Genomic DNA, 13,091 nt, shown 5'->3' on the forward strand with positions numbered 1-13,091 from the left:
ATGAGGTTCATTCTCAAATCTGTTCATCATATAAAACGATCGTATCTCTTCAGAAAATTTGGACTAAACCGCTCAATTCATATGATTTAGTTTTACAATCTCTTTATGAACTTTTTGAAGTGTCAAAGTGGTAGTTGCATAGGCTGTCAATGGAGGACAGAAATCTCTCAGATTTCATCAAAAAGATCTTCATTTGTGTTCCGAAGACGAACGAAGGGCTTACGGGTTTGGAACGACATGAGGGTGAGCAATTCATTTTCAGTTATTTTATATATACAGAATTTGCAGTTATATATACAAGTTTACATGTGCACTAACCTTTTCTGTGCAAAGTTATATAAAATTTACAACTTTATTGCCATGACATCAAAATGCCATAACCCCAAAAATAACTATGGAAATTGTTATTCATTCAAATGTTTGAATAATAATTATTAGAAATTATTATTTTAAACAGCTTTACAGTTAGAACAACACACACATTAAAATAGAATAATTAATGCACATGCTTTTATCATGATAAACCTCACATTCCTGTTTTTAAATCTTCCAAAAATATCCCTTTGGTTTCTCCCTGTAACCTTGATTTTTGCTACTTTCTTTATGTGTGTGTGTGTGTGTGTGTGTGTGTGTGTGTGTGTGTGTGTGTGTGTGTGTGTGTGTGTGTGTGTGTGTGTGTGTGTGTGTGTGTGTGTGTGTGTGTGTGTGTGTGTGTGTGTGTGTGTGTGTGTGTGTGTGTGTGTGTGTGTGTGTGTGTGTGTGTGTGTGTGTGTGTGTGTGTGTGTGTGTGTGTGTGTGTGTGTGTGTGTGTGTGTGTGTGTGTGTGTGTGTGTGTGTGTGTGTGAGTGTGTGTTTTTAGATGAACTTGGATTAGACCCAGATTGTGCCTTTTAAGAAACCTTAAGTATCTGGTTTATTGCTTTAGGATATATTCTATTCCAGAAGCCAGGTAGTAATGATGTCATTTAAAAGTATTTGTGCTTTATTTTTTATTTTTTGTTGGCTTTGACAGAACTTTAAAAGTGTATCTGATTACAGTAGAATTAGTTGAGCACACACTGTGGAGTAAATTAACCAGGGTTAAGCAGTGATGTCATGAGTTTGTAACAGGATGACCAGCTTGCGATGGGCAGAGGCAGACTGATGTATTAGATTAGTGATTGTCAGAGGTCAGGGGTCACGCTGTCCCGGGCCAGAAGGTCTGTGCTGTGAGGAGATCTAAAGATTAACTATCAAAACACAAGCCTGAGCAGCCGCCCACAGACTGCATGTCAATTATGGCAATGAAAACATTCCATTGTGACAAGAACGCCGGCATTATTAGAGAGAGATATTGTTGTGTAAATGAAATATCATTGAGTGAATAAGAAAATGCAATGTTAAATGACAATTTATGAAGACATTTCAGAGAGCAGGAAAGCTGTCTCTGTGTGTCCTGGAAACTGGACATAATCCAATAAAAGTAATTCATTTTCCATGTACTGTCAAAGCTGATGTTATTTAATTTGAGACATTGCCCTAGTATTTTACAGCTTTTTTGTTTACTCACAGAGCAGGAATGATAAATAACTACAATCAGCCAGCCGTTGTAATGCATTTCAGCTATTTCTGTCAGGATCTAATCATATTTGGATTTGTACTATTGAATTAAAGACACTTCTCACTGACTCTTAACTTCAATTTCATAGCGATTAGTCTCATTAGACTGACAGGCTCTTATATCAGAGTGCCAGAGTTAATATAATGAGCAGTATAAAGCAGTATTGAGGGTAACATGAATCTGACTGCTACACTTAAACTACGAAAAATGCAGAATAATCTAAACAAATCAAGTTAAGTTCGTCCTGGAGGACTATGGACAAACCTTTTCAAAATAGATCCAAAACACAAATGATTAAAACAGAGTCATGCTTACCCACACTGTAAACCTGAATAAGTTGGCAAAACTCAAAACATTTAAGGTTATCAGTTACATAAATTTTTAAGTTAGGAAATGTAAAGTTTAAGTTAGCAGAACTTGCAGGTTTTTGTTTTGTACTCAAACATTTGAATTGCTCTTAACTTCAGGTATTTGAGTAAGCTAATTCATACACATACACATATGAAACAATTTAGTTTGAAATGTGTCAGTTTTGTGACCTGAAAAGAAAAACAGACTTTTTTCTTTCTCACAGACACACTGAAAAAAACAATAAGTAAGATTTACTTAATTTTTCTTTGGCAAGTTTTACATGCATATTTTTAAGTAAATTTCACATATAGAATTTAGTATAGTCTATCAATCAATCAATCAATCAATCAATCAATCAATCAATCAATCAATCAATCTAATTTTATTTATATAGCGCCTTACAACAACCAAAAGGAGCACAAGGCGCTTTCCAGTAAAGCAGCAACAGAATGTAACAACATAACTGTACATAAAATAGCAGTCAAGTCAGAGGCTACGTGTTAAAAGCTTGTATGAATAAATGTGTTGTCAACTGCGATTTAAAAACACTCAGCACAGTGATGCTTCGTAAGTGTGCTGGAAGTGCGTTCCACAGCTTTGGTCCCTGGACGGCAAATGACCTTGAACACAAACAGCAGGACCTTATACTCCACCCTAAGCCGCACCGGGAGCCAGTGAAGCGAGCGGAGGACAGGGGTGATGTGTGAACATTTGGAGGTGTTGGAGAGAAGACGTGCTGGCGCATTTTGTACCAATTTAAGCCGACTGAGGAGTGATAGATTTAGTCCAGTGTAGAGGGCATTGCAGTAGTCTATCCTCGAGCTGATGAAGGCATGAATTGCTTTTTCAAGGTCAGCTCGGGACAAGAATGATTTGACCTTACTGAGTAGTCTTAGCTGGTAAAAGCTCGCCTTCACCACTGCGCCAATCTGTTTATCGTACTGCAAACTTTTGTCAAACATAACACCCAGGTTACGCACAGTGGGAGCAAACTGAGGTGTTAGAGGACCAAAATTTAAATAAAAAAAACTGCTGGATGAATCCGGGCTGAACAGGATGTACTCAGCCTTTTCTTAATTTCTAAGTCTACTTAAATAAGTTAAGTAAAATTAACAAAGGTTGAGTAATTTCTACTTAATTGAAGTTTCCTTTGCAATACATTTTATTAAAAAAACATAACATTGAATTAAACCATAAAGCATAAAGTGTATGCTTAATTTAGAAATATCTAAGTAAATAACACAATAGACATTGTGTAGATACCATATCTACGAGTAACACGGCAGAGAGACCTCAATACAATACACAGTGACGGTTTCTGCATATAATGTGTCATTTTGAGTAGAAAATGAACTCCAAATGTCACAAAAAGGTAAGTTACTAAACCTAACAACAAAAGCAATGGTGTAGCTGGAAAACAGCGAAAAATCAACCTCCTTAATTTTTCAAACCCCAGTGCATGATGGGAACACCAGTATCAGAAAAGTTGAGTAGTTTTACTTAATTGTATAACGTTGATATTTACGCTTTAAGTTGTACCAGCTTGAATTGAGTACTAATATAGAATTTACTGTTTTTTTTTTATTCTTGTCTAAACTAACTTTTTCATGTAGAAATTACATGAGTTTTTTCTATTTACTTCACCATCAGTGCATGATTTTAGTTAGTTGTAGATGGTTTCCAAGGTGCCAGTGGTTGATAGGTGAATGTTTACTGGCCCAAGTCATAAAAGCCCATAAAGTCTCTGGCCTCTAGATATATAGCTGCGTTTCCACCTAAATTAGCCGGAACAATTTTACCAGGAACTTTTTTTACAGGAACTTTTTTCCCCCCAGATCTGCTACTGTCTGCGTTTCCACTGCGGTCTAAAGTACCGGGAAGATTAGGCAAATTAGTCCGGTGATGTAGGACTACGCGCGGCTGCTCCTCCCAGTCAGCGACGGACAATGATAATTTTTGCGTGACACTGTCTGCAACAATAATGTAGTAGTTATGTATTGTTTTAATAAAGAGGATGTTAACAAAACGGCGGAAAAGAGACGAGCACTGATACTAAAGCGTATTCTGAAAGCTCGTAAAGCTAGATTTAAAATAAGACAACGTATGTTATTATCAGCTATATCGGATATTGACCGTGAGATTGCTGAGACGAACGTGCGCCATCGGACAGAAAGAGCAAGACTGATATTTACTGAACGCAGAAAGAACGAACCTCGCAAAAGACTTTTAAAAATGCCGTTAATAAAAGTCCCACCCCCGAAAGTTCCCGAACTTTGAAAAAGTACTACCCCGGGAGCAGGGCCGTTTGGAGGGGGAAATATTTACCGGGAACTTCATTTAGACCCTGTTCCTGCGGTCGAAACACACAGAGTACCACCCCAAAGTTCCTAGTTCCTAGTTCCTGGGGAAAGTTCCTTCGGTGGAAACGCGGCTTGAGTCTCTACTTACTCCTTCAATGCAATTACTTAATTACTCCCCCCTCCATTATATTGTCCACCAGACAGAAATAGTGAAATAGTGCTTTTTTATTATTAACTTTGACTAACAAGTTGACCTTTATTGTAATATTGCAATTTTATCAAATATATTTAAACATTATTGTATTATATAATATACAGGCCTATTTGTATTCTCAATTTGGGTGGCATTTAATTAAAAAAATAAGATGTGGTTAAAAATAAATTGTGATATCAGTTATTTCAGATATGTTGATATTTTTGGAATTTGGAATAATGTCTTTGCACCGATGAATCATTCACAAACATCCATTAAGAAAATAAATATCTATTTTTATTTTAAATTTGACATTCAACAAAATAGCACGGACGATTAATTCCGTAATCTTGACATGGCTTTGAAATTACACACTAAATCATTTGACATGACATGAACTCATTTCACATTCAAGGTGAAGTGCATAAAGTTTTGACTTGTTTTTGAGGATAGAGTCTGGCATTATGTGACCTCAGAGGTCGAAATCACCATCAATTTCCACTGAAAAAACAAAAGACAGATGCACACTGATGAGCTCTGGAAACGTATAGTAAGAGCTCCAACTCTGGAGGTCTGTGTGAAGGGGTGTGCGCTGCTGGGGTGAGAGTAGGCAGAAAGGAGCAGGAGGAGGGGACATCCTCCACTCACTGCCAAAACAGGAGAGAGGGAGGAGGAAAAGTGAGAATGAGAGAGGCATACATTGTCTGCTAGGCTCAAAAGAAGAAATACCCGCCAACAGCCCCTGCAGGAATTCACAAAGGTCTTAGGTTGCATTGTTGTCTGCAGTGTATCCTGCCTTGTAAATATACACGACACCCCAGCTATGGACTGTGTCACATGACCATGTGAAGAACATGTAGTGTATGTCTCTGTTTCCATCCACCTATTGTAATTATTATAATGCAAACTAACTAACTCTGAGTAAAGAACTTTTTAGAAAGAGTTTTTCTTTTTCAGACGGTGGGCTGCCAGGGGACCAAATACTCTTTGTTTCTTTGCTCTGGCTGCCCTGTGTAATTTGAGATATTGGCCCTTTGAGAATACTCCACAATGACTGGAGAAAAAAAAAGACTATGATAAACTAATGATTTTGCCTATGATATCGGATGTTGAATTGAGAATGCTTTTTAAATTCCAGTCCCGAAATTTTAATTTCAAAAGGAAACAGAATGTAGAATAACTGCAGTGTGAAATTGAATGTGAAGCCCAAGATAGATTGATCAATCTGCAGATAAATAAATGGATAGATCAGTCATAGATAGACGGACAGACATACAGATAAAAAGAGAGATCACATGACGGCATTTAGGAATGTAGACATGGTCAAGACGATCTGCTGAACATCAGAGTGAAGGAGAAGGGTGAAAACTTAAGTCACTTTGAACGTGATATGGTTGTTGGTGCCAGACGGGCTAGTCAGAGTATTTCAGAAACTGCTGATCCACTGGAATTTTCATGTAGCATTTACAGAGAATGGTCCGAAAATGAGAAAATATCTAGTGAGCGGGCGAAAATGCCTTGTTGAGGTCAGAGGAGAATGACCAGATGGGTTTGAGCTGATATAAGCAACAGTAACTCAAATATCCACCCCTTAAAACCAAGGTTTGCAAAAGAGCATCTCTGAATGCACAACACATCAAACATTGAAGCAGAGATGGGCTACATCAGCAGAAGACACACCGGATGCCACTCCTGTCAGTGAAGAACAGGAAACTGAGGAAACTAAACAAAGTTGGACAATAGAAGACTGGAAAAACGTTGCCTGTCTGATGAGTCTCGATTTCTGCCGCGACACTCAGATGGTAGGGTCAGATTTTGGCGTAAAAAAATGACATGAACGCATGGATCCATTCTTGCTTGTATCAATGGTTCAGACTGGTGGTCTAATGGAGTGGGAGATATTTAGTACTAACTGAGCGTTGTTTAAACACCACAGCCTGAGTATTGTTGCTGACCATGTCCATGACCATGTCTGATGGCTACTTCCAGCAGGATAACGTGCCATGTCACAAAGCTCAAATCATCTCAAACTGGTTTCTGGAACATGACAATGAATTCACTATACTCAAATGACCTCCACATTTACCAGATCAACTTTAGGATGTGGTGGAATGGAAGATTTACGTCATGGATGTGCAGCCGGCAAATCTGCAGCAACTTGTGAGATGTACAATTAATCCTCAAAAGCCTGATGTATCATATTTGATACATTTTAACATGATTTTTTCTAAAAAATGATGAATGGATTCTGAAGTTGCTTCAGTCGGGTAAGTGTTGTTCATCTTGAAATATTACTAACAAAATAATAGTTATTCTTACATTTACTTGAAATCGATAAAGATTTCACAGAAAAGGGCATGCATAGCACAACCTAAAGGTGGACATTTTTAGAATGATGTATCCTAAAAGGCCTTTTAATCTCTAAAAAGTATAAACTATCAATCATGACAGAAGGCATGCAGAAGAGTGTGTACAACAGGTTTTTTTTAGCAAAGTTTTGATCATGTTGACAATTTAGAGGCCTTAGAAATGTGCATATCAAATATGATAGGGTGGGCTTTAGGCATACTTTGTTTTGCTTCTTTCCTTTTCAGCTGAAATCACCAATACTGCTCATATGACAACAGATCCTGGCAGTGTTTCAGAAGGGGAGTAGTAGCATTCTAGTCTGGATCCAATCAATTCACTATGGGGAGAAAATCACCTTATATCACCCCTTTTTACAAAAGTAGAATAAATAATGTGAACATAATTTCACGTAGAATTAAAAACCAAAGAACACTGTAGCAAACTATTTTGCTTTTAAGATCACTGTATACTTCAAATCCAGATTTCAATAGTTTCTTCACAAGCAGACATGAACACTGGTCCTACAGACTGGCAGAAGTATACTCCTACTTGAATGAAGAGCGGATGAGGAGAGCACTTGAGGGATCGAGAAGGAAAAACAGAACTAAAGTATAGTGTCAGCGAGATCTTGCTGAAGTTGCTCTCTGCTTAGAGGCTTTGGGATGAAAAACGTCTGTAGTGGACTGGATGAGGTAGAGGTGTTTGAGTTGAGTTGAAAGTGAGGTGGAGAAGGATAGGGTCTCTCAAGCAGGCTAGACTTCAGTTTCAAGAGCACTAACTTTAAATGGACAGATTGGAGGTAAATGTCATTTTGACTTTCATAATGTTACATTTTTTTTAATTGAAATTGAATAGTGAATGAAAAAAAGGTGCAACTTGATATTTTCATATTCTGATCATATTCATATTCATATTCTCTCTTTTTCGCCACACTTTTGTCTCAGTCATCAGGCAAAATTTATACTACAGTATATTGCCAAAAAGTCTTGGGACGTCTGCCTTTACATGCACATGAACTTTAATGACATCCCATTCTTAATACGTAGTGTTTAATATGGAGTCGGCCCACCCTTTGCAGCTATAACAGCTTCAACTTTTCTGGGAAGGCTTTCCACAAGGTTTAGGATTGTGCTTATGGGAATTTTTGAGCATTCTTCTAGAAGCACATTTGTGAGGTCAGGCACTGATGTTGGACGAGAAGGCCTGGCTCGCATGTCTCCGCTCTAAATCATCCCAGAGGTGTTCTATTGGGTTGAAGTCAGGACTCTGTGCAGGCCAGTCAAGTTCCTCAACACCAAACTCGCTCATCCATGTCTTTATGGACCTTGCTTTGTGCACTTGTGCGCAGGAACAGGGCCATGCATCCCCAAACTGTTCCCACAAAGTTGGGAGCATGAAATTGTCCAAAATGTCTTGGTGTGCTGAAGCATAAAGAGTTCCTTTCACTGGAACTAAGGGGTCAAGCCGAACCTCTGAAAAACAACCCCACACCATAATCCACACTCCACAAAACTTTACACTTGGCACAATGCAGTCAGGTAAGTACCATTCTCCTGGCAACCGCCAAACCCAGACTCGTCCATCGGATTGCCAGAGAAGCCATTCATTCACTTTATATTAGGTGGCCTTAACTACTATGTACTTACATCAAAAAATAAGTACAATGTACTTACTGTGTTTATATTGTATTGCAAAACACTTTTGCTGATATTGAGGTGGGAAATGGGTAGGGTTAGGGACAGATATGGTGGTATGGGTAAGTTTAAGGGTAGGGTGAGGTGTAAGGGAAGGGTCAACAGTATAATTACAAATGTAACTACAGAAATTAATTACAATGTAATTACACACAGGTATATTTAAAAATATACGTACAATGTAAAGACATGTATGAACACAATAAGAGCATTGCATAAAATGATTAATTAAAATGTTAGTACATAGTAGTTAAGGCCACCTAATATATATGGGTCCAAAAGGTTCTATATGGCACCAAAAATGGTTCTTAATCATAGGGGAACCTTTTTAAGTGCTATATAGCACCAATTTTGGTGCTTCAGTGGTTCTTCAGCGGTTCATCAGAGGTGCAATATAGCACCTTAGTCAAAGAACCGGTGAAGAACCGTTGAAAAACCACTGAAGCACCAAAATTGGTGCTATATTGCACTTAAAAAGGTTCCCCTATGATTACGAGCCAAGAACCATTTTTGGTGCCATATAGAACCTTTTTTTTTTTTTTAGAGTGTAGGTGCTTGATTTTATACACCTGTGGCCACGGAAGGGATTGGAACACCTGAAGTCAATGATTTGGAGGGGTGTCCGAATACTTTTGGCAATATAGTGTTTGTTAGCTTCTGTCTTTTGGGAACCAAGATGGTGTCTGAGACATGGATGCAAGTTCAGCATCTCAACATTTCCTAGTGGTAAATATATTATTTACTATCACTGCTGTTACTGTTATTTCATTCACATTAAAATTACTGTTTTATCTAATTGGAAGATTCAGCTATTTGGCTGTTAGTTAAAATAACTTTGTCAGTGATGTCAGCCAAAATATAAAGGCGTAAAAGATTACGAAAACAAACATGCACTGATGAATCATGTACAAGGTAACCCCCAGCATATAAAGTAAGTAAATATGTTCAGTTTTGAATTCATGTGGTGAGAACCAACAGATATATTCGTTAAAGTGGGTGGGGGGCCTGGTCTCTCAGTTATATATGCCTGGAAATTTCCGTTGTATGCCTCAGTCTGTCCAGGATGGGAGGGGTGTACATGTGTCATGGAGAAATAGAGAGCAGTGGTTTGGGACTGGAGTTGGGTTTTGAGAGTTGGCCATGAGCCAGCCTCAGCAGGAAGTCTGCTGGTTCACACGGACAAAAGCAGTAATGACTAGTTCCAAGGATGTCTGTGGTGGACATGACTATCATCATCCACCCTAACCCCCTTCAACCGTGTCTCTTTTTCTTCAAAGCCAATATCTGGCCCACTGTAGTACACATGACTTAAGTTGTGACTTGTGAGAAAACACTTGAAATCAGACACAAGGATTTTTTCTTGGTACTGAAGCTTCCAGTGCACACATACAACAACAAGAAACATAGTAATAAAATATAAAAGTGAAAGATTCTGGAATCTACCGCTGCTTCAATATAATTACAAATATATATACATATACAGTATATCCTACTTAAATTCATAATTAAAGCCTCAATCAATATTCATCCTCCTATATAATTATTATGATTTTAATGATTCTTTCCAGTTATGATTTTGATTAATCAATAGGACCCATGATTGTTTCTTCCTTTATATTTTCTAAAGTTTGTATTTGGTCTCTGAGTGGTGACTGAGGGTCTGTCCTGGTGTGATGTTTCGCAAAAACACTTGAATTCAGAATATGTTGTCGTGTGTTTGGATTTTGGAGGCATCACACACCCGAAAAGAATGCAGTAACAGGAATTGCTCATTTAGCCCGGCTTCCAGAGATTAAATATGGATTTGTCTTTCATTTTATTTTATTTTATATTTCCTCTTACTGAAACCCTAAAGAATCTAGATGAATATGGTCTGTACTATTGTCTGAGAGAAAAGCACATGTTATCAGTATGTTTTGGAAAACTTTCTCTGGTTTGGACCAGAGCTCAACCAACTCCAACCTTGGAGAGACTGTTTTTCTGTGTATGTGCGCAGTATTCGGTGTTACAGATCAGAATTGGATGTGGACTATGGGCATCCTAAGAGAAGGGTGGACTTGTTGTTCTGGGCAAGCTGGCGCCTGCCTGTGTCAACAAGTGATATATGGACACGTGAATCTGATTAACTGACAATGTGTGGCAATTTACCAAGACTGTCCATTATCTCTGAGCCAATCAGGATAATCCACATGGCAGTAATGACGTGGTTAGACCTTGAAAACAGTATAACTGTTCAGAAATTGTATGTACGATAGGCGGAGGCGGGTAGGCTGGTAGAGGGAGCGCGGCCTACAAACTCCTTGTGAGACTTGAAGCTGGCTTCTGCTGATGAAACTGCAAACTATTCTTTAGTAAATTTCTCTTTAATTAATTGCACTCCTGACTCTTGGTCTTCATTTTTCACTACTGGTACTGGGTCCTAAGCTGTTACCCCAACAAGAGTATAAAGACACAGTTAGGTTTGGTCTAAACAGTATAATGGATAATATGAATAAATATTAGCTGAGTTTACAAAGATATTGCACTAAGCAGTGGGATATTGCACTTACAGGCCTTGGGAGGCATTTAACTTAAGTTTTAGAGGGAATGGCCTGGTGGGAAGAAGCCGTTCCTGGGCCTAGATGTTCTAGTGCCCAGTGATCTGAGGCGCCGTCCGGATGGCAACAGTTCAAACAGGTGGTGTCCAAGGTAAGTGGAGTCTGTGATGATTTTACCTGCCCTCTTTCTCACTCTGGAAGAAGAGTACAGGTCCTGGAGGGTGGGCACTGGGCAGGGGAGCACCAATAATCCTCTCAGCAATCCGGACTGTCCTCTGTAGTCTCCTGATGTCTGATTTGGTAGCTGAACCAAACCAGACAGTTATAGAAGTGCATATCAGACTCAATGTCAGCTGAGTAGAACTGTGTTAGCAGCTCCTGTGGCAGCTGGCGAAGGAAGTATCACCTCTGCTGGGTCTTTTTCACAATGGAGTCAATGTGATTGTCCTACTTCAGGTCCTTAGAGATGGTGGTTCCCAGGAACCTGATTGAATCCACTTCTGCCAAAGTGCCTCTTAAAGTCCACTATCATCTCCACTGTTCTGAACGTGTTCAGCTCCAGGTTGTTATGACTGTTGTATGCAGACTCGTCACTGTTGTGGATGAGGCCGGTGACAGTGGTGCTGTATGCAAACTTTAGGAGCTTAACAGAGGGGTCTTTGCACTTTTGAAATGCTGTCATTTGTGTTGCGGGAGAAAAGCATTGGGGAGAGGACGCAACCCTGAGGAGTGCCAGTGCTGATAGTCAGGGTCCTGGATGCGAGTTACCCCAGTCTCACAAGATGTTACCTATCTGTCAGGAAGCTGGTGATCCATTGAAATACCCACAACTGTTAGTTACGATGGCTTCAAGAAGTATATAGACACTGAATATCATTGCATTAAATTCAACAATCAAAGCATATTTATTTTGAAAAAAGCACAAGCATACAGTCTATCAAAGGATAGTGGAAAATGTTCATAGTTAATGTGATGAACTAAACCTGTTACTCTGTGTAAAATGACTTCATATATCTGTGAGACCAAATGGTTAAAAGTTAATGCAACAAAAAAAAAGGGGCTCAGAACGATGAAGTTGGTTCTGAGATTACGTTCTAGTTCACAGGTGCCACTTATTGTGTTATATATTGTTATTTACTGCAATGGATAAAATTTAAGTGTGGTTTAAGTGTCTAAATAATTGTTGCACTCTTAAAAATAAAGGTTATTTATTGGCATTGATGGTTCCATGAAGAACCTTTAGTATCCATGGAACCTGCACAAAAGGTTCTTTATAGTGGAAAAAAATTCAAATGTTCTTCACACTAAGAACATTTTTTGTCCTTTTAATAACTTTTCCCTGAAATATTCTTTGGGGAAGCAAAAATGGTTCTTTTATGACATTGCTGCGCGAAAATGCCTTTTTGAAACCTTTATCACTGTTCTTTATAAATATTCAGGCTTAAAAAAAGTCTCAGTGTTTTTGTCCATGTATTGAAACTCAATGAAATTTAAATGTTATTTGGACCCCAACATTCTTCAAAATATGTTCTATTGTGTTTCGCATAAGAAAGAATATCATAAGGGTTTGAATGTAAGGGTGAGTAAATTATGGCAGAATTCTCATTTTTTGTTAAACTGTCCCTTGAAGCAATTTGCACATTTAGCAAAAATGCAATAGAATAGAATAGAATAGAATGTTTGTTTGCAGTGGAATTTATTTCCACAACTTTGTACAATGAGTACAGTGCATATATGCTCTGCCTCACATCTTAAGTTACAGGGGCATTCCCCATGGAGCAACCTGGGGTTAAGAGCCTTGCTCAAGGGCACAATGATGATATTACAAAGATTGCCCTTACAACCTACTTTCACCAGCCCACAACGCCACATTAGAGAAACCGATGTCTGACAGAAGGGTATGGGCCTTTTAAAAGCTCAAGTATACACACTGGCATAGGTCAGAGGATGTTTTTCTAACCAGAGTCATGCTTGCAGTTTGCCTGTGAATGGTTTGGAGCCCAAAAATGCAGATGACCCCAAAATGAAGTTCTCCTTCTCTAAAAGTATATACGGTGAATTACATTC

Source organism: Gobio gobio (assembly GCF_949357685.1).
Source record: "Gobio gobio genome assembly, chromosome: 4".
NCBI lineage: Eukaryota > Metazoa > Chordata > Actinopteri > Cypriniformes > Gobionidae > Gobio > Gobio gobio.